This window comes from Schistocerca nitens, chromosome 2, assembly GCF_023898315.1.
Source record: "Schistocerca nitens isolate TAMUIC-IGC-003100 chromosome 2, iqSchNite1.1, whole genome shotgun sequence".
Lineage (NCBI taxonomy): Eukaryota > Metazoa > Arthropoda > Insecta > Orthoptera > Acrididae > Schistocerca > Schistocerca nitens.
In genome coordinates, this window is record NC_064615.1 from 797,233,284 (window position 1) to 797,256,855 (window position 23,572).

Genomic DNA, 23,572 nt, shown 5'->3' on the forward strand with positions numbered 1-23,572 from the left:
GGCAGCAATATGAGGACACAATCAAACGGAACACAGCGCCATCAGCTTCCCCGTCACTGTGAATGATGAGTTTAAAGGTAGAGGTCGTCAATCACCTTCGGACAGCAGTTTGGAAACGCTCCACACTGCCTCAAACCTCTTCCAGTTTCCTTATGTTGTGGCTGTGTGGTGTATTGTGGGATCAGCAGCACCAACATGATCTACACTGTGCGATGTTTAGTTATCTGGGAGAGCCAATGGACTAAAACGCGTTAATGTCACTTTAGAACCTGACACAGAATTCGAAGTCGTGGTGGAAAAACAAAAAACAAAATATATGGCAGCGTACAGAGCGTGTTACAGCAGAAAAAGTGGTGTAAAAGCAACGAAACAGGGTCCCTCTCCTGCGACTGATAACCTGTGGGAGATGGTTCTCATAAAGTACAGGCAATGATACTTTACTCCAGTCTGTGCAAACGACGTCGATCACTGGCCTCATGCTCCAATGGATAAATACCTGTATATTTAATAGGATCGCTACATATGCTCGATAACAGCACATAGACGCTACTCGTTTTCGACACATCGGAAGGGAGAGATGCGGTAAAAATCTATCGGATGAAGTTAGCGGAGCTATTATAGTTCGTAATATTTCTCTGTTGGATGGTACAAAATAACGATGATACACTGTGTGGGTGATAGACGTGAACGGATCCCGAGGGACGTGGATCTACTTCGGGCTGCAGTACCTGTATGATGCTGAGTCTTCATAACTTTCCTGATAAGAAACATCACCGTAACTCTTCATACTGGCCTTTGTACTACGTCATGTTGCAGGAGCAGGTTTCGGTTGGCGCTGACGTTACACATCATACACAGGTGGCGGACCAACGACAACATGTTCCCATTTCCACTGAGTGGTCAAAACACGGTCCTATAGCAATAACTCAGGTCACTCTGTTTCTACACAGGTTGCAGAAGGTGGGAGATATAGCTCTCTCAGTCCGTCTGCTTATCTGGGTGGTAACGTGCTCGCCTCCCTCGCAAGTGGGCCTGGGTTTGTTTCCCGGCTTTCTTGCAGATTTTCTCCACTTGTGGATTGGGTGTTGTGTTGCCTTTATCATCATTTCACCCTCATCACCAACACCCAAGTCGCCCAATGTGGCGTGGAGTGTAATAAGACTTGCACTTGGCGGCCGAACTTCCCCGGATGGGCACTCGCAGCCATCTATGCCATACGCTCATTTCCATTTTTTTTTATAGCGCTCTCCGATTTCTCGGTAAAGTTGCACTCGCTATCAACTGCGGTGTGTATTACAGTACATCGTTCCATATCTATGGTGTTTTTCTCATACTGACCATCCACTGTGTACGCTGATGATTACCGCATAATGATTGACTCACACACTCGGCTGAGATGGAGGGAGCCCTGGCAGAACACTGGATATCTGCTACTTGTCGCTGTGGTGCATGGGATTAAATGTAGAGCTCACACGTCCATACAGTTGCTTGGTAGCCTTCCTCAATGTTACAGACTGGTCCCACTTCCATATGCTGTGATGCCATCCACTTTTTTTTTTTTCACCAATGAAGTGACAGTACCTGCTTATTTGTACTGCCCCACACGTGTTGTGAACAGCACCTTACATTGATGGTCAACACCGGAACAGTAATCATGTACATGACTGCAAAATTGAAGGAACAATGCTTTTCAAAACGGAAAACCGAGACATCCGCTACCCTGTCAATGGGGAAGATAAGATGAACTGTACAGGTTATCACCTTCGAATAGCTGTTGGAAGTGCTCTACAATCCCGCAAACTCTTCCAGTTTCCAAATGTTGCGATGTCTTCCACATTTTTCTTAATGAGAAACATCGCCTCTATGTTTTATTTCTACCAGCCTGTGTTGTGGTAGCTGTAAAGTTATTGCATTCAATGTTCAGCTTTCTGTGAGAGCCGGAAGATCGAAAGGTGTTAATGTCGGCTTAGCAGCACTGACACGGATCTCTAAGTCATGACAGAAAAAATAAACTTTACGGTGGTGTACACTGATTCGGTGTGTTACAGTCGAAAAAACAACGTATTAAACTGCTTATGCAGGGACATTACAGGAACCCTATCATGTGATTGATAGTCTGTTGGATATGGTCATCCTGCAGTACAGGTGATCAAACTTCACACCGGTCTGTGGAAGCAAGTTTGATCACGACCAAGATGCAGAGGGACTGCCTAAAAAATAGCGCTGGAGTTTTTGCCGTATGGAATCCTTAGCAGATTGGTTCGAAAAAGGTGACTCGTTTCGAGACATGAGATTGACATGAATATGGTTCACCAGTGGCTGTAATCATTAAAAGACGTCTCTACAAGATACAACGCAAGTACGTGGTAGAATGGATAGACTTGGTTCCAAATCGCAGACAGCATTTCTACCCGAAAGCATTACACTATCAGCGACTCACGCGTGTGCCTGTAGGCTCGAGACTGCTTTTTAGGCAGGGTGACAGTAACGTAGTGGCTACGATCGTGTTTTTAATAGCACACTTCTTACGCGAAATGTATGGCGTGGGCTGTAGAATCCCTCTGTGGTCAGCTTCAGATGTCGTTTCTCAATAGCGTTCCTCGAAAGGAACATTGTCTTCCATCCACGGATTCCCATTTTACCTACCTGGTGAGTGTAATCCGACTACAGCAAAGAAAAAGGAAATTACTCTCCATGCAAACTGACTCTCATGATCAATTTAATTCTCAGCCTCTCAAACTGATATCAATGACGTGCCGCCTGATGTGTGGAGGAGATGGCTAGGGCACCATGGAATGATTCTTGACAGGAATTTTTTTTTCTTTTTTCGTTGCGGATGATTCTTGACAGGAATTTTTTTTTCTTTTTTCGTTGCGGCGAAATCTTTTAACGAAATTTCAATCTCCCACCTACACAGTGCGATGCAGAATCTCACAGTTTGTTTCGTAAATGCTAGTATGATATAGCATCGCACGGGTAAAAGAGAACCTGTCACAGTGTACAAAACAGCTACGTTCCTTTGAATTATAGCTTATTGTTGTCAAATGTAAAATGAATGTGTTTTTTTTTTTTCAGACATGTGAGCCAATGGCGTGAAAGATTGTCTGAAATGTTTGGAATACATACGTGCATGACAGTTTATTTACAGATACTGAACGCAGAGACGCTCTCAGATCGTGTAATTTGTTCAACAAGTTAAAAGAAATTTCTTAATATAGATTTTTTTCTTTGGAGTTTATACTCTCGCTTTTTCTTTACTCCGATGATGGTTTCATGATAACAAAAACATTCTGCGGTGATCGGTTATTTTCTCAGCAAAACAGTTGAAGTTTTTTTCCTGATTTTACACGTGGTAGACATGTCTCTGCTGATCATTTGTCATTGGTAGCGGTGTACTTCGTTCGACGGCACAAAATAATGAGATGCGAATTGTATACTGCAGTCGAACGTAAAAACTATACCGATTTTGCTTATAAAATTAAAAGAAAATGGACTTTGCCTATTTTCGTGGAAAGAGAACATTTATTATGGTTGCAAATGTGTTTTCCTTTCTTTAATACATGCTTGATTATAGATGCACTGGCGTCAAATAAAAGTGGTTTCCGTCGCAGAACGAGAGAACTATTGAAGCAGTTGGGGGCCTGCCTAGTCTCTGCACAGGCCTGCGCCAAAATTCGAAATTTCCCGCCAAAATTCGAAATTCCCGCCAATAGGGTAGGTTGGTGGAAGGGGTAGGTGGACAGGGAGAGAGGGCTGGGGCACACGTGCAGACTGAGAAGAACACGTGACGCCATCTGGGGGTGGGGTGGGCGTGGTCAAGGGGCGCGGATGGGTGTGATCAGGGCCAGTGGTGGGCGGGGGTAGGGGTGATTAATTGATCAATTTAATTAATTTGCATATTGATTTGATATTTAAAGTGTCCTCGTAACTCCAGCTCCCTTCTACTCATATTTACAAAAAAAAAAAAAAAGAACGTTCCATAGATCCTAAGTGAACTGGTCCTCACGGTACAAAGCAAAGAGGTGCATATGATAATTCTTAGAGGCTATTGTAGACACACATCATCGAACAGAAATACATATTTACATAAATCACATTACTGCACCCAAGATGTCCAGAGGTAAGTGTTTATGTAACGCCCCCATTTTATATATTATTAATAATATTTATATCAGCTGGTCCTTCTAATAATTTCGTCACTGGAGTATACATGAACATGTAAATTTACGAGGAATTATACATGAGCAAAAAGAGCCTCACTTTAAAAATTCTACTTGAGTTCTTCTCGCTCCTCAGCTGTCGTAGTCGGCTGCTGTGACCGGGCGGTTCTAGGCTGTTCAGTCCGAACAGTGCTTCTGCTACGATCGCAGGTTCGAATCCTGCCTCGAACATGGATGTGTGTGGTGTCCCTAGGTTAGTTAGATTTAAGTAGTTCTAAGTCTAGGGGACTGATGACCTCAAATGTTAAGTCCCATAGTGCTTGGAGCCATTTGAACCATTCAGCTGTTGCGTAGTAGTTGAGAAAACTAAAGTCATAATTCAAACTGTAGCGTCAGAAGTTTCTAGGCTGTTCAACTGACATTTTTTTTATAATTTAGGGCTTCTTGTTAAAGATTAATAGGGAGGTAAACCAAACATCTGTCTAGAAAGCATACTTTTTCTTTTATTTTAGATTCAGTTTTATCAAACTTGTCTTGGACAACGAACTGTTTCGTCCACCCAATATAGCTACACACATCAAAAAAGGTTTTGCATCACCCCTGTTCCCAGAACTCCTGAAGATAGACGTTGACTGTGGATATTGTATCACGGAGACAGTCCCTTTGCCTGTTCAGAGATGTCACTAAACCCGCCCAAAGATGTAAACAACCATGCATGAGCAGCGCCTATTAGACACAGGGGGTCCGACAGCCGATCAGTTCCAATCATTCCACCAGGAAGGAGGTACGCAGCTCGTGTCGGTTCAAATGGTTAAAATGGTTCTGAGCACTATGGGACTTAACATCTGTGGTCATCAGTCCCCTAGAACTTAGAACTACTTAAACCTAACTAACCTAAGGACATCACACACATCCGTGCCCGAGGCAGGATTCGAACCTGCGACCGTAGCAGTTGCGCGGTTCCGGACTGCGCGCCTAGAACCGCTAGACCACCGCGGCCGGCAGCTCGTGTTGTCTGTAGTTCAACCATGCCTTGACGGTCAATACTGCGGTTCGATAACATCCGCATTGTTACTTTGTGCCAGGAAGGGCTCCCAACAAGGGAAGTGTCCAGGTGTCTCGGAGGGAACCAAAGCGATGTTGTTCGGACATGGAGGAGATACAGAGATACAGGAACTGTCGATGACATGCCTCGCTCAGGCCGCCCAAGGGTTACTACGACTGCAGTGAATGACCACTACCTGCCGATTGTGGCTCGGAAGAACTCTGACAGCAACGCCACCATGTTAAATAATGCTTTTTTTGGGCAGCCACAGGAAGTCGTGTTACGACTCAAACTGTGCGCAATAGGCTGCCTGATACGCAACTTCGCTCCAGACGTCTATGGCGAGGTCCATCTTTGAAACCACGACACCATGCAGAGCGGTACAGATGGTCCCAACAACATGCCGAATGGACCACTCAGGATTGGCATCATGTTCTCTTCACCGATGAGTGTCGCATATGCCTTCAACCAGACAATCGTCGGAGACGAGTTTGGAGGCAACCCGGTCAGGCTGAAGGCCTTAGACACACTGTCCAGCGAGTGCAGGAAGGTGGAGGTTCCCTGCTGTTTTGTGGTGGCATTATGCGGGGCCGACGTACGCCCTTGTGGTCATGGAAGGCGCCGTAACGGCTGTACGATAAGTGCACGCAATCCTCCAGCCGATAGTGCGATCATATCTGAAGCATAACGGCGAGCATTCGTCTTCATAGACGACAGTTCGTGCCCCCATCGTGCACAACTTGTGAATGACTTCCTTCAGGATAACGACATCGCGCGACTAGAGTTGCCAGCATGTTCTCCAGACATGAAACCTATCGAACATGCCTGGAATAGATTTAAAAGGGCTGTGTATGAACGATGTGCCCCACCAACCACTCTGAAGGATCTACGCCGAATCGCCGTTGAGGAGTGGGACAATCTGTCTTGATGAACTTGTGGATAGTATCCCACGACAAATACAGGCATACACCAATGCAAGAGGACGTGCTACTGGGTATTAGAGGTACCTGTGTGTACATCAGTCTCGACCACCAGCTCTGAACGTCTAGCTGTAAGGTGGTACAACATGCAATGTGTGGTATCCATGAGCAATAAAAAGGGCGGAAATGATGTTTATGTTGATCTCTATTCCAGTTTTCTGTACAGGTTCCGTGTACAAGGACAATGAAATGTTGTCAAACCAGGTGGTGCTATATGTGCAGTAAAATAACAGATGATGATCAAAGTAGAGAGGGTGAAATGCAGATTGGCAACAGCAAGACAGGCGTTTCTGAAGAAGAGAAATTTCTTAACAACAAAAATAAATTTAAATGTCAGGAAATATTTTCTGAAAGTATTTTTCTAGAGTGTAGACTTGTACAAAAATGAAACATGGACAACAAACAATATAGACATGAAGAGAATGGAAGCTTTTGAAATACGATACTCCAGAAGAATGATAAAGATTAGAGTGCTAGATTGAATAACTAATGGAGGAGTACTGAAGAGAAATGGGGAAGAAAAGAAATTAATGGCACATCATGACTAAAAGAAAGGAACTGGTCATAAAACACATTCTGAGGCATCAAGGAATCATGAAATTGGTAATGGTGGGGGAAGCGGGGGGGGGGGGGAGGGGAGGGGAGAGGAGATAAATATTGTAGAGAAAGGTCAAGGCTCAAACACAAAATGAAGACTGATATGTATTTAGGTTGCAGTAGTTACGCAGAGGTGAACAGACTTTGATGCAATAAATCATCGTTAAGAGCTGCACCAAACCAGTATTAGGACTCAATACCACAACAACAGCGACATGCAAGAGCTTATAACCTTTTTTTTATTTCCTTTTTGTTGCTGTTGCTCTAATTTTACAACGTAAGTGTATATCTAGAAATTAAACTGAGTTTAATTTTTTGTTCGTGTAAAATCATTATTTAACAGTTTCATGATTTACAACTTAATTCAATTTCCAACATTCACCTTCCTTTCACGGTTCTGGCTCAGACGTGAGCGGAACAGTCACATTTTCCTATTTTACAATGCAATTGTGCAGCTATAAATTGAACTGACGTTAACGTAAAGTCAACAATTCCATGATTTACAGCTCCATTCAATTTTCAGCTTTCACCTTTCTTTCAAGAGTCTGACAAAGACGTGAACACAACAGCTAAGTCTTCCAATTTTACATTGTAAATGTGTATCTAGAAATTAATCTGACGTTAATTTTTTGTTCATGCGAAGTTATTATTTAACAGTGTCATGATTTACAATTTCATTCAATTCGTAACATTAACTTTTCTTTCAAGGCTCTGGCAGAGACAAGAGCAGAACAGTTACTATAGTTAACTGCTAAGGCATCCTATATTCCACGGCTTTTCCAACCTGAAGACGTGTCGATGCAACCACGAGTAGCGAAATTTGATTAATATCAGTTTTAAATTAAATTTTTCTCAACTACTTCCAGTTTGTTATTGGAATCTGTCAGCTGCCTCAAGCTGGAGTGCTCAGTCAGCCGGATGCTAGAATTCCATGTGATAATACGAACTTCCATACAAGACAGCATCGGTTTAGTTATCAAAGTAGATAAACCCTGTTCCAAATGTTGTAATTACTCCGATACTACTTATCCGTTTTCGAAGAGTGGAGCACGGTTGAATTCGTCTCGTTGAGTTTGAGAATAACAGCAGCAGACGTTATCGTAGTTCCATTTCAAAAAGCGAAGTTGATATCGGTATTACTGCAGTTGATATACACTAACATGACAAAAGTCATGGGACAGCGATATGTACAGTCGTGCTCAAAAGGAAATTGCATTTCGCCTGATTCGCATGCAACGTGCATAACGCAGCTGTCTAGCAGGTCCTCTAATCGCTCCTCAGTAGAGTCGTTTGACTATTGAAAATGGTTCCAACATGTCACCACTAGAAAACACTGCTCTGTATCGCAATAACTCAAGATGTAAAGTAATACCACAATACTACAAATATCAGGGAACACCTTATCACAGATAAGACTGTCCTTAAGGCTTGTAAGCTCACATTTATTACAATAAGTGACATACCTGAAATGTTGCCACTCACATTATTACGTCAGATAGGTAATGCAAGTAGTAAGTTCATCGTATTTATGATTTCCTCTTCAAAGTATCATACCGTACTTATTATTTAACACAAAATTACATTAAAAATTTAAGTTATTCATGACCAGCTAGTTGAGAATATGTATAAACTTCAAATGACACGACGAACCGTCTCGTTCTGCATATGGATTCAAACCCAGGTCATGCAGACTAAGCAAAGATTTCGTGACTGACGGAAACTAACAGTCATTCCTGACTAGGCATACAGAGAGTGATATACCTCGATTTTATACAGTATCAGTTAGCAAATATCAACTTTAAATTACATAACGTAAACATTTTTAACGTACGCGAATTCCTACCCAGCAACTATTGTCCCTGTTAACAAAGTAAGAGAGATGTTAAATATTGCTTCTTCACAAGTAACGTACTTGAAATGCCGTGAGGTAAAGCTTTGTGTTGATCAGGGATTCGAACCCAGAACCTAATCGGATTGTTATCGAAGCACAATCAACTGCGACATATTGGATTTTCTCGGCAGTAGCAAGATGTTTTAACTGAAATGACGAGACGAAACATTAATTTTTTCCTTCTCAGGACTGCAACCCGGCACCTATCGCTGCTATATTCTAGAGAAAACGAACGTTAAATATGGGTGTGTTACGCCAGCAGCGAATGTGAGCATATTTGAACTAGAAATAATATGACGAATAGTTCAGTGCTGACTGGTAATGGAACCCCACACATATCGTTGTTGACTACACACAAAGAGACGTCAGCTACCCAATTATTCTCCACCAGCAGCTCGGAATAACATCCTTGAACTTACAGTGATCTCACAAATATTTCTGTGTCTCACTGGGAGTATAAAACGTCGGATATCGTTAGTGTTGAAAACGAATGAAAATACATTAAAAATCAAAATTATTATCCACCAGCAGATAGGCGTTCTCATGCTAGAGCTTGATAATACACAATGAAAACTTTATTGCTGGGCCAGGATGTTGAGGAATCTGCAGTTTTGAACAAACAACAAGTTGTAGTCGAGCTGCATTGTCACGAAGGGATCAAATGCCGCGTTAAGGGCGGCCTGAGTTGCATTCCCAGTTCAGAACCAATTTTATCGACATACAGAAGCTCAAATAAAAGATGAAATAAGTGTCCTGTGACCCCACATAGCGTTTGTTTCGTCACTAGAAATAAACAACTAGTATAAGAAAGGTTACTGGTGACAGAGTTTCATGTTTAATGTGAATTTCAGACCACAGTGCCATTATACCTTCTTCACTTGGCGTAGCCAGGAGAGAATAGAATCTGTCTCTCCTTGTCAAAAATCATTGGCAGTTGTTGGAATCGAATCCATACCGCTAGTGGATGAACCTAACATGAACCCAACAAACCACAAAATCCTCTTTTCTGTGACTCATTTTTCTATCGTAACTCCGTTGCGCCACACTGGATGACGATTCTGACACACAGACTCTCTGTAGTGGTTTTCAGCATGTTCAGTACATTCATTTACTTGGTAAACCGAATCGCCATGAACTAGCTGCCTCGGCTACCCAGTGCATACATTCGCCTCAATTTTGTAATCACCGAAATAAAATCACGTAATTGCCACCTACACATAACTGCCAACAGTGTAGGGCGCAGAAATTTAAATAGAAAGTGTTCCTTTCTACTGGAGCTAATCTATTGCGCTATCTGTTTGTTGAAAACGTCGTACAGTGCAAAAGAAAAGCTGTAACTGTCTGTCTCTCAGAAGTCTAGATCCGGCCATATGCATTATCTCACAGCACTGTGGAATGCGAAAGTTCTGGAGGAATTGTTGTTGACTTCTGGAGCTGCAGCAGCTACATGTCAGATGGTAGTATAACGGTAAGTGTTGTGCACTATAGATGAGACATCGCGAGTTCGAGTACATTCACTGCTACATTTTTTTAATCGCAATTCTACTGTCTGCTGGAGTTATCAGTCTAATTGAACTTTGAACATAATTCCCTTCACTTCTCAACCCAAAATAGTCTCATGTGAAAAAGGGCTAACTTCTGCGACATTTTGTTCTTTTCATGTTTAATAGACGGCCAGGCAGCAGATGCATCTCGAAACTTTTGTATTACGTACGGGGAGAGCCCATCGTGCCAAAATATGTCAGAAAAGTATTTTCTACATTAGCTGTCGCGTGGTAATGGCATTTTATTCTTCTTCAAATCTTATTTGACAGCTTTAACTCAGAACAAGTTTTCTACATGCATGTAATCAATTAACTGCACGTGCATTGTCAGACTGTTAGAGATAACATTAGAGAATTCGCACATACCGTTGATGATTAATTTCACTCTCGTGTTTACTATTGTTTTAACAACACTAAAAGAAACCTTACGAAAATTGTGCACTGCATTATAAGAAATTAAATAAAACTACCCACGATAACCTTACGACGAAAGTCTGTTTTAATAAAACTGAGTGTCTGTACACAAGCGTTCCTCTGTCGGCACGAATTAGTAAAATGCTACTCACTTAGATTTAGATTGGGTCTGTGTTTAATTGGTATGCTGTGTCATACTCAAGACGTATGCAAATGTGGCATTTCATAAATAAAGTTATGTATTCCTAGAAGTCCAAAATTTGCTTTTCAGCAGCGGAAAGGGTTGTACAGCGTTGTAAGTTTTTCACCATTGCACTATGAGCCAAAAGTATTTTCATGTGATTTCCTTATCGATGTTTGATCTGACTGCTTGTAGCTCTTTCACAGGAGGGATAAAAATGTAACAATCAGTGACACTGGAACCACCAACCATAACAGACACTTTTTCACAAGACAGCACTTTACCACAGAGCTAGCGAAAATGCATGTGTCTGTGTTTCCTCTTACGAGGACATAAGTGGCTAGAGCTCGTAGACCGCTATTTAAAGGACGAGATTAGTTGCGATTTCCAGGTGCAACGACTTTCCTGGGCTGAAAACTGTAAATTTACAATCTTTTGTTACAATTCAAGCGATAATAACTCAGATTATTCAATGGAAATGAAAGGGAAAATCAAGTGAACGTTGAGGCTTAATTCCGTGCACACCAGGAAGTAACTCGTCGATCACTCAGTTGCCAAACATACCTTGCCTTGTTGCCAAATCTCAGTAGCAGTACCAGCAGGAAGAAGACGAACCGATGTATTCCTACAGCGGGCTGGGAAGTGACCATAGCTGGCATCTCAAAGACGCGGCTGCCACGACCAATGCGTCTGATTCGCATTTCTGTAACTAGGTTTAGGGACTGGAGCGTAGTTACTAATAATACTCAGAACTGACTGCAAACTAAGCATCATAAATCAGTTACTCTCTTAGTTGTTTTTATATTTCTTTAGTAAGTGTACTCATAACTAAGAAACTCATTCGCGGACGTTTTCGTGCCTGGCCGATAGTCGAGCACAACAAACAAATAAAAATGAAAAAGAATTGTGTGTGTGTGTGTGTGTGTGTGTGTGTGTGTGTGTGTGTGAAGAGAGAGAGATAAATATAAAAAAGAATGAGAGAGAGAGAGAGTAAAAAATTGTTGTAAAGAAATTGAATCATTATATGTGAAGAAATCTTTCATTAAAAAGACAAGTTCTACACCATTACGAAATGTCGTATTCATGATCTATGGAACAAGTATTAATCTAATCTAATCATATTGCTGACTAGCCATGAAGAGTCGTGAATTACCGAAATTTTCGCCAATATCAGTAACCAAATCTAAACTTGAAAATAAAAGACGACAGTTTTTGTAATAAACCGGGACTCCTATCAAAACCCTTTCGTCCCTGTTAACTAATCACGAAAGACGTCTGATATACCTCCATTCAGAGCAGTGGCTAGCACACTGGACTCGCATTCGGAAGGACGATGGTTCAATCCCGCGTCGAGCCATCCTGATTTAGGTTTTCCGTGATTTCCCTAAATCGCTCCAGGCAAATGCTGGGATGGTTCCTTTGAAAGGGCACGGCCGACTTCCTTCCCCGTCCTTCCCAAATCCGATGAGACCGATGACCTCACTGTCTGGTCTCCTTCCCCAAACAACCCAACCCCTCCATTCAGAAGTAACAGAGGGTGTATGCATTTAAAGATGAAGTGCATGATGTGAAGTTCTGTGACGGAGATACGAAACCAACACGTAATCGGATTGTTAACTAAGTAAAATCAAATGTTACGTATCGGTTTTTCTTACCACCTACTAGGTGTTTGAATCTAATATAAGGATACAAATTTTTGTGCCTGAGCGACAATCGAACCGCACACCTGCCGTACTTCTTTATCATCCACGAATATAGCTTAAGTATCAATTGCTTACTCACCAGCAGTAAGATGTGTGCATATTTAACCAACGACACCTATTGCGATTGTTGGCAACACATGAACAGACATTAAGAATGCACGCTAATTTTCACTAGCAAGCCGGTGTGCACGTGATAGGGCTTGAAATGGAATTATGAATATTTTTGTACTGGATCAGGATTCGAACCACATACTTACCTTTGGAGGAGACCTAGAGAAGATTGCAGTCTTGGGAAAAGGAACGAAATGATTGAACTATACTGTTCCGAGAGATTCAGATCCTCGGAAGAGGAGATACGAATTCGAATCACAGTCCAACACCAAATTATTTCAACGTCTCTAGTTCAATCAAGTACAAGTAAAATAAGAGCCCTGTTCCTTTAAATGGCTAGCGGTTCATCAAATAAAATAAAATTTTCTAATGTAAGTAAGTTTACTGGCGACAGTATTTCTGTTTACCATGACTCCCGCTTATGTCATTTCCCTATGTAAACAGGCTCTGCCCAGTTTGTAATGAAGGAACGTGATGTTTAATGAGGATTCTGAATTATAATGTCTTGAGGTTACCAGAGGTAAAGTAAATCTTTTTGGCCCTCTTAAAAGTAAATGCCTGAACCCACGCATTGCACCTGTGGCAGTTAGTTCCACATTGTGGCCACATTTCCCAGCCCCAGGAGTGTGCTGTAACGGATGATGTGCTTAGCTTACAAAATTAGTCACGGTGTAAAAATGCTAGTCTATTAAATGATAAAGTAGAAGCAAGCTTACGCTATTCTCATATCAGCAGCATGTAAAGACTCTTCTAGGCATCATAGCCTTGATGTGAAGCCATTTTGAAATTGTCACTAATTCATCAAATTTCTTAGTTCGAGAAAATCCTCTGTGAAGTGTAAAATACCGGATAATTCGATTTTTACCGTCATTACTACTATCACTTTCTTCATACCGCTGTTGGAAGACATGTGCTGGAAGATCATTTAATGCCTTTTGGTCACTATAGAAGTAGTTGCCCAAGAACAGGTTCTTTCCCTGTCTATGGAATCCTTTCCGTGTTAATAAATGGTTCAAATGGCTCTGAGCACTATGGGACTCAACTGCTGAGGTTATTAGTCCCCTAGAACTTAGAACTAGTTAAACCTAACTAACCTAAGGACTTCACAAACATCCATGCCCGAGGCAGGATTCGAACCTGCGACCGTAGCGGTCTTGCGGTTCCAGACTGCAGCGCCTTTAACCGCACGGCCACTTCGGCCGGCTTTCCGTGTTAATACCAAACATCAGCAATTATTCGTAGATTATATTAAAACCAAAGTAATTGATGAAGACGTTACTTGATAACAAAAACGCAGTGCCTATCTTCATTTTCAGTCATAATTCATGATTTAGATAAGATATCTGTATGGTGCGAAAAGTGGCAACTGACCCTGAATAAAGAACAGTGCGAAGTTATTCACATGAATACTAAAAGAAATCAGCTAAATTTCGATTACGCGATAAATCACACAAATCCGAGGGCTGTAAATTCAACTAAATACTTAGGGATTACAATTACAAATAACCTATTGGCTTCTGTCTCGGGTTCTTCGGCCGACGTTCATCTAATGATTTTTCTGATGTTTCGCCAGCACGAGTGGCTGGCATTGTCAAAGCTTCACCCTCCATTGCCGGTGGTGAATTGGAGCCGTGCTCGCGGGCGCAGACTATATGTACCTGGCGCGCCAACGTCCGAGGGCTTCTCCGCGGTCATTTCCGGTGCGGTTCTCCACCGGCAATGGAGGGTGAAGCTTTGACAATGCCAGCCACTCGTGCTGGCGAAACATCAGAAAAATCATTAGATGAACGTCGGCCGAAGAACCCGAGACAGAAGCCAATAGGCAGTTTGTCAACAAGTGGCCACGAAAGCCTTAACAATTTTTAATTACAAATAACCTAAATTGGAACGATCACATAGATAATATTGAGGCTAGAGCAAACCAAAGACTGCGATTCATTGGCAGAACACTTTGAAGGTGCAACAGGTCTACCTAAGAGACTGCTTACACTACGCTTGTCTGCCCTATTCTGGAGTACTGCTGTGTGGTGTGGGATCCGCATCAGGTGGTACTGATGGATGACATCGAAAAAGTACAAAGAAGGGCAGCTCGTTTCGTATTATTGTGAAATAGGGGAGATAGTGTCACAGACATGATATGCGAATTGGAGTGGCAATCATTAAAACAAAGGCGCTTTTGGTTGCGACGGGATCTTCTCATGAAATTTCAATCACCAGTTTTCTCCTCCGATTGCGAAAACATTCTGTTGGTACCCACCTACATAGGGAGAAATGATCATCACGATAAAATAAGAGAAATCAGGGCTCGCTCGGAAAAATTTAAGTGCTCGTTTTTCCCGCATGCCTTTTGAGAGTGGAACGGTAGAGAGACAGCATGAAGGTGGTTCATTGAACCCTCTGCCAGACACTTTATTGTGAATAGCAGAGTAATCACGTAGATGTAGATGTAGATTTACTTGCGCCTAGAAATGGCTGTCGAATACTGTCAAACCAACAGCCAAGGGACCTTACTGCCTTCCGATATATGTCGCTGTCAGTTCTTCCATATGATTTGGTCGACGTGACCTGTTTCAAGTTGTCTATGACAGAGAATGTTTTAGAAGATCAATTATTTTCCTTTGGAATAAACAGAAAGATTTTCATTCTAAGCTATCCAAGTTCAAAATTTTCGCAATATTAGTTCAAATTTTGTATTCGCTTCTATAATGTAGGAAAGTATTTCACAGTTGCAAAACCCGCATCCGACTCATTGACCTTACACTTAGTCGCTGACCATAAATTCTAGCTCAGAGTGACACCAGTATAAGTAACCTAATGTAGCGAAGACCGTTTGCCAGTGCTCTTTCTCACCGGAAAATACGCAATTCACTCATTGGTTTCTGTAACAGTAATTTCTATGTGTGTGCAATGCATACAGATTGTAGAATTTAGATCTCCACTCTCTTCCACTTCTGTATACAATATGCCTGACCTAAATGGGCCCTTTATCATTACAGGCCCTGGGCAGTGCAACATCATGCTGACAACAGTAATGTGCTTATACTGACAACTTCACTGTTCGTATTGCCTGATTTTGTAATTTTTAAATAAAACAGCATGACCTTCCAGTGAGAAACATTTCGTCCCCCTTTTTCTTCTCTGAAATTGTCAGTAAGCTTTTTGCCTTCCAACCAGCGAAATGCGGCAGAGTACGGCCCTGTAAATGATTCACAAACCACGATTTAGTCCTTTAAAGACGATTTCTTTAAACATTGTCATAGCTGAAAGAATTTAGTTTCTTCTTAAATCGTCTTATGCAGCAACGTCCACACATTTCTCAAATAGGAAAAGCTCTTTATCCAATAATGAAGGTTGTAAAACAAACTTCCCACAGTTTGTGTCAGGCTGATCTTTTCGTCTGACAGCACAGCGTAAGTATTTTGTCTAAGGGGTATGAGAAGTGGTGTTCCTGTAGCTGTGGGAATCATTAGTTGAAAACGAGTTTAATACCAATGGGTACAGTGCTGCTAAATATTCAAAATGATTATCAACCTAAATCTGAGTTCATCTACGAACTGTGGCGTATTTATAATATTGAAGGTGGACTGGGTATCCTTCTCTTCCTTGAGTGGGCATTGGAAGGTGTCTACACACACGTATACATTACTATGAATACTTCGAACGCTATAGTTAACATTGCTCTCATAAACTTCATTTTTCAAGTCTTCTGGGTCTTCAGCGTGCAATATGTGTTAGACAAAAAAATTGACTGCCGAGTCATTCACGTAAGGTGGACAATACAGTCGTGCGCCCCTGAGAACTTTATGTCAGGCAATATGCTCGATCTGGCAACATTGTAGACTGCGGCACTTCCCGGAGGAAGTCTTGACTGCAGGCTGAGTACATCACTCTTGACTACGACCGTAGTCTTGAAGTAAAACGCGAGACTAGCTAATACGACGTCTGGCAACCAAAAGCATACGTCGACAAAACTTTTATCGCCACTTTCCTCTCGGTGCTGAAGCTATGAGTGTAATTCAAGCGAATCTACAATATATTTCGCTTTCTGTCACATTGGTAATAACAGTTGGGTGCAACAGTATTTTAGCGAGAGATTTCTTGGCCGACCATCTGCTCTGAACACCGCATGCGTCTGAGTCCTCTGGGACCGGTTTGCTGCCTACCAGCAGGGGCTGAGGCACTGCACGGCCTCGCCTTCTGCTGACAACATCTGCTCCACTCCTCACTCTTGACAGTGTAAAATGCTTTAATGTTGTTGAGTAGTGACACATAAAATCTGTCTACAATTTGTGTTTCACACTCGTTAGCAACAGAGGCACAAAACCTTAGCAACAGAGGCACAAAACCGTTTTTATTTGATGAGTATTTTATTTCACTAGTATGCAATACATCAATATGACACAGAAATAATTTCACTATTTCTGACCCAGTGCACTATAACTGAAGCTTCACATCCGGTTCTTTTTCCTTTCACAGGATATTCCTCAAATAATTTATGTTTGTCATGGATTCATTTGTGTTACTCAAGGCACAGAGAGTAAATGCAATGTAATGTGTTTGGTTTCTTTCTTTGATTCCCTATGGTAAATGGATGCAAAACATTGTGTCAATACCTTTCAGAACCTGCTCTATAGCTACTCAACCAAATTGCTTGTGTTGAGGTCCATACATTATTTAATGGAGAAGTGAATGCTGTTCAAAAGTGATATTTAAAATATATAATTGGATTTAAGGAGACAAAATTGCCCATATTTGAAGCTATCCAGAGAAAACGTAAGTTGCTAGAGCTGCTGTTAGCAAATGTCTGCAAAGAGTTCCTAATTGCTACTGTGGAAATTTAGCATATAGGCCCTATAGTAATCAAGAGGTTCATTTCCTCATACTTATCGCCCTGGCATGTGAGTCTTAAGTGAAGAACAATATTGAAATTCGTATCACTGATGGTCAATTCGAATTTCTTCAGAGACGCTTGTATTGTGAAGCAGCTTGGCAGTCACAAAACCGAGATCTATGACCATTAACACAACTTACTGAGTCGAGCTACCAAGAGGACTTGATGTGTAAAGGTTTTCTTGCGATTTCGTTACAGAATTTTTTCTGCAAATCCGCAGCTCCTTAAAATAAATCATAAAATAAAGCTCGCACATGCTGGCCCCTACCACGGTTCGAACTGACGACTCATTGAGCCATTGCGACACGGGCGGTACCACGGGGCTACGGACACGCTGCTACCAGCAGGCCATTCTCATCATGGTATTGGTCGCTCAGCCTCATAATGCATCGTGAACGATAATAAAGCTTGTCACTTATGTGAAGAATAGCATTTCTATAGCCAAAAAAATTAATTTTCTGTCTCAGTGTCTTAGTTTACATGAGGATTATGTAGCACTAGTCATTCAAATGGAAAGGGAATATCAAGTGAATTTAGCGAGTAAATCCAGTACCATACGCAGAAGTGATTCCACTGTCACAGTGTTGCCAAATGTTTGTGACAATGTTGCCAATTCTCAGCTGTGCTAGGAACAGCTCTGTAGTGGTATGCGAGGAGAATCCCGTGCTCGTGTCATAGGAGGATACGAAGAGGAGGCGTGGGGTTTGGTTAATATACAGCGTTTCCTCCTACCAGTTGTGTCAAACATTCAGGTGATAATCTTCCATCACGATTACAGTTTCCCACAAAATATATATGAATAAAACACTTACCTTGTTACTTTGTGACAAAAGATTATTTCAGTACAATGAAAAGTCTTTGTAAATCAAAATTAAGATAACAAACACTTTGCACCTCGAAATCGATTGCATCTATGTGCAGTAATGTGATCATACAAGCAGAATTTCATGAATTGCACGAGAACGTAGAAAAATGTTGGTGCGAATGGAAGCTATAAGAAACACAGTTAACTGATTATTCTGTGCCACGTAATAATCAATTCATTTGAAAATTCAGAAGCGAAGAAATTAAAAATTATGCCCATTAAGACAGAAAATAAAGTGCAGATGCGGACACTGTACAGATCTGCGCTTTTTCGTCTTAAGATCTAAACAAATAATGTATACTAACCAGTGTATTCATTGCTTTCGTAATGTTTTCCTCTTGTTTAGTCTTCTAATGATGAACTGGATCCACACCCATGAGTCTGATAGTTTCTTTGTATCTTTCCATCTACTATCTTTGTGTGTTATTGCTCGTCCAAAAAGCAAAATATTATACCTGTTCCCACGAGGTATTAGAACGAGATCGCAAGAAGGCTAACGAATTATAATCAAAATACACTGAGACGCCAATTTGTCTGTCGTCATAGTGTCAAGTCGATAGGACGAAACATCCCACATTCCATTCATCCTGATCCATTCGTTATTTGTATCGACAGCAATGAGTGATAGGAAAGCTGTTGTGAGGTGACGAATAACAACAACAATGGTAGTAATAACAAATCAGTAATCAAGGATGTTTACTGCATTGCAGACACTTGTTAACGATGAACAAAATAATCAAGAAAGGCTGAGTAATTGGAGCACTGCATAGGTGCTCTTACCACTTTGTTACTGAATTCGGTTCTGGTTGTTTGCAGAGAGAAAAGAAAGAACCCTGTAGCCATACATATCTCTAGTACAACGAGCTATTACCTATCAACTATCCTTGCTTTACATCACGAGACGAATACAGCGTCACCGAGCTGATATTTGAAATACATTTCTTTCTCTCTCTCTCTCTCTCTCTCTCTCTCTCTCTCTCTCTCTTTATTTTTATTTTTTGAGGAAAGCATCGAGAAGTGCGAGTAATAAGCAAGTAGGCATGTAATCTATTTACAGTTATTTTAATCGGGATACATAATGCAAAAATACACCTTTTTAGTGTATTATTGCGTAATTCCAATTATTGACAGTCTATTCGTGAGCTTGCTCGCATTCAGTGAGGTGAAACCTATCACAGAAACAAGCAAAACACAAATATTTCTTGCACCAATTGCAACACACAAACGAAATCTCACTGCACTGACGTGCTGTCCGATATATTGCTCGGAAAACATATCTGATTCATGTTGCTTAATACAGCTCTATCAGATATAAATTTGAATGGGTACCAAGTGTATAAAAGTATATCTTGAATACACATAGAAGTATTCCACTGAAACATAGCCATGACAAAGATTGTAAGTGGGGTCGACAGCATCGTCGCCTACCACCTTGACAACTCATACGGTGACAGTGCTCGGCCGTTTAATTACGGTTACTGATATCAAAGCCACAGTATGAAAACACAAAAATGTTAATAACCCGAAGATCATTAACTTTGGAACCCATAGGAAAGTAAAGCAGTCATCAGTTGGAAGATTGGTTTGAACACCACAGTGCTTTAATAGGCGCGGTCCTGTTGGAGGTGGTATGCCGTTACTTTCCTCCGACCTTTGAGTTCACTTACCTAGCCAGTTAATTAGGGGAAACTACAGTTTAACGTGGCTTTCGGACCACAGTGCAACTTTACTTTCCTATGAGTTCCAATGTTAATGAGTTAAGGATGTAAAAGAAGGGAACTAGATTTTCGACTTATCTGGCAGTTTCAAAGACGTTTAAATCAAAACATCTTGCTAACTTAACGGTTTTTTACTTGTTAATGTTAGTCCCAGCTCATGTAATATGTTACATAGTGTCAAATAATGTGATGAATAAATAACATTAACTAATGCAAATAGCCAGAAATTGGAAGATTAACAATATTTTTCATAGCAAGCTTCTAAGAGCAGATGTATTTTATTTCGGCATAAGCCTATAGTACCTTATAGCTTGCCATTTATATTTTTAGAATATACACTGACGGCAAAAAAATCGCAGCAACAAGAAGGAGTTGTGCAACATAAACGAAAGTTGGTAGGCGTATTTCTACATCTCAAAGAAGATGTCTATTCAAATTTCGCGCCAGTCGTATAAGAGTGGCCGCTATGAGGATGTCAAATGGCTCTGAGCACTATGAGACTCAACATCTGTGGTCAGCAGTCCCCTAGAACTTAGAACTACTTAAACCTAACTAACCTAAGGACATCACACACATCCATGCCCGAGGCAGGATTCGAACCTGCGTCCGTAGCAGTCGCGCGGTTCCGGACTGAGCGCCTAGAACCGCGAGACCACCGCGGCCGGCTATGAGGATGTCAATCAGGTTTGCTTTAAATACACGCTATAAATACCTTCGGCGTTAGTTACCTCTGAGGTAAAACGTTGTGACTTTATGTTAGTCAAGAATGCCCTTAAAGCGACAAAGACACAACTATCAGCACCTCACTGAGTTTCAACAAGGTCGTGTAATAGGGCTATGAGAAGCTCAATGTTCCTTCTGCGATACCGCAGAAAGAGTTGGCGAAAATGTAAAAGACTATTGCTAGCGGTTGTCACAAGAATATACAATCGCAAGAAGACCGGACTCCGGAAGGCGACGTGGCACTACCAAGAGGGAAGACCATCGTGTTCGGCGTATGGCTTTGGCGCATCGTACTGCATCTGCAGCAGTAGTTGACACCACAGTGACACAACGAACTGTTACAAATTGGTTATTTCAAGTACAGCTCCGAATTAGACGCCCTGTAGCGTGCATTTCACTGACCCCAAACCATTTGTGTCTTTATTGGAGGGCAGGATGTAGGTCTGTTGTGCTTTCTGATAAAGCTGGTTCTGCCTCGGTGCCAGTAATGGCCGTGTGTTGGTTAGAAGGAGGCCAGCTGAGGTCTTGCAACCAATTTGTGTGCGTGCTAGACGCACTGAATCTGCATCTGGAGCTATGGCCTGGGTGGGATTTCGTATGACAACAGGAGCATTCTCGTAACTATCCCACGCACTCTGTCTGCAAATCTGTATGCCAATCTGCTGGTTCAGCATATTATACTGCCATTCATGATCAGCATTCCAGGTGTTTTTCTCCAACAGGATAACACTCGCCCACATATCACTGTTGTAACCCAACATGCTGTACAGAGCATTGGCATGTTGCCTTGGCCTACTCGATCACCAGATCTGTCTCCAATCGAGCACTTATGGGACATCGTCAGATGACAATTCTAGCATCATCCTCAAACAGCATTAACCGTCCATTTATTGACTGACCGAGTGCGACAGGCATGGAACTCCATCCCACACACTGACATACGGCACTTGTGCAACAAAATGCGTGCAAGTTTGCAAGTTAATTAAAGAATGTGATTCTTAGTTAAGTAACATATTAAGCTATCAGTGTAACCAGTTGTTTATCAATGGAATATTTCCTGAATGGTTGAAATATGCAGAAGTTAAGCCACTGTTTAAGAAGGGAGATAAAGAAACAGCATCAAAATTCCGCCAGCATTCTCAAAAATTTTAGAAAAAGTAATGTACAATCGGCTTTATAACCATCTTCTCTCAAATAACATACTGTCAAAGTCACAGTTCGGATTTCTAAAGGGTTCTGATATTGAGAAGGCTATCTACACTTACAGTGAAAATGTGCTTAATTCATTAGACAAAAAATTGCAGGCAACTGTTATATTTTGTGATCTGTCAAAGGCATTTGACTGCGTAAAACACAATATCCTTTTAAGTAAATTAGAATAGTATAGTGTAACAGGAAATGCTGCAAAATGGTTCAAATCTTATATCTCTGGCAGGAAACAAAGGGTGTTATTAGGAAAGAGACATGTATTAAGCTATCAGGCATGATCCAACTGGGAACTAATTACATGTGTGGTCCTACAAGGTTCCATTTTAGGGCCCTTACATTTTCTTGTGTATATTAATGACCTTTCATCAGTAACATTACCAGATGCCAAGTTCGTTTTATTTGCCAATGATACAAAGATTGCAATAAATAGAAAATCAAGTGTGGTCTTAGAAAGATGGGCTAATAAAATATTTGTGGACATTAATCACTGGTTCCTAGCCAATTCTTTGTCACTAAATTTTGAAAAAATACACTATATGCAGTTCAGAACTTGTAAGGGGGGTCCCACGAGTATATGCCTAACATATGATGACAAGCAGATAGAAGAAGCGGACAGTGTTAAATTCTTGGGATTACAGCTTGATAATAAATTCAAGTGTGAGGAGCACACCACAGAACTGCTGAAGCGTCTTAACAAATCTCGATTTGCAATGCGAATTGTGTCAGACATAGGGGATATAAAAATGAAAAAGCTGGCATACTATGCTTACTTTTATTCCAGAATGTCATATGGGATTATTTTCTGAGGTAAGTCATCAAGCCAAGCTAAAGTTTTCAAGGGCACAAAAATGTGCAGTAAGAGTTATATGTGGTGTGAACTCAAGAACATCCTGCAGAAGCCTGCTTAGGGAACTAGGGATACTAGGTACTGCTTCCCAATATATTTATTCCTTAATGAAATTTGTCATTAAAAATATATCACTTTTTCAAACCAACAGCCCAGTTCATGGAATCAATACCAGAAATAAGAATAATCTTCACAAGGATTTAAAGTTACTTACTCTTGTACAAAAAGGTGTCCATTATTCAGGAACACACATTTTCAATAACTTGTCAGCAGCCATAAAAAGCATAACAACCAATGAAATTCAGTTTAAAAGAAGTGTAAAGGATTTATTGGCAGCCAACTCCTTCTACTCCATTGACTAATTTCTCAGCAGAACCAATTGATTTGTGTGTGAGTGTGTACATATATGTATAGGTACAATATAACTTCTGCACAATTTCAGTGCAGTCATGAGTTCATTGTAAATAAGCGTGTGTGTGTGTGTGAGAGAGAGAGAGAGAGAGAGAGAGAGTACAATCTAACTTCTGCACCATTTCAGTGCAGTAATGTGTTCATTGTAAATAAGTATTATAGTAGTTCTATTGCATGTTTATTACCTTATAAATAAATAAACTTTTTATTTTAAATTCATGCATCAGTGTTTGTAAAATGATTCTTTAATATAGTGTTAATTAAAAAAATGACGGTCATTCC

At 41.0% G+C, this 23,572-nt stretch overlaps 1 protein-coding gene across 1 annotated transcript in view; it reads left to right on the forward strand.

Annotated features, from left to right (window-relative positions):
- LOC126235339 (V-type proton ATPase subunit E-like) overlaps nucleotides 1–23,572 on the forward strand; it is a 53,743-nt gene that overhangs the window by 29,006 nt on the left and 1,165 nt on the right. The window lies entirely within an intron of this gene.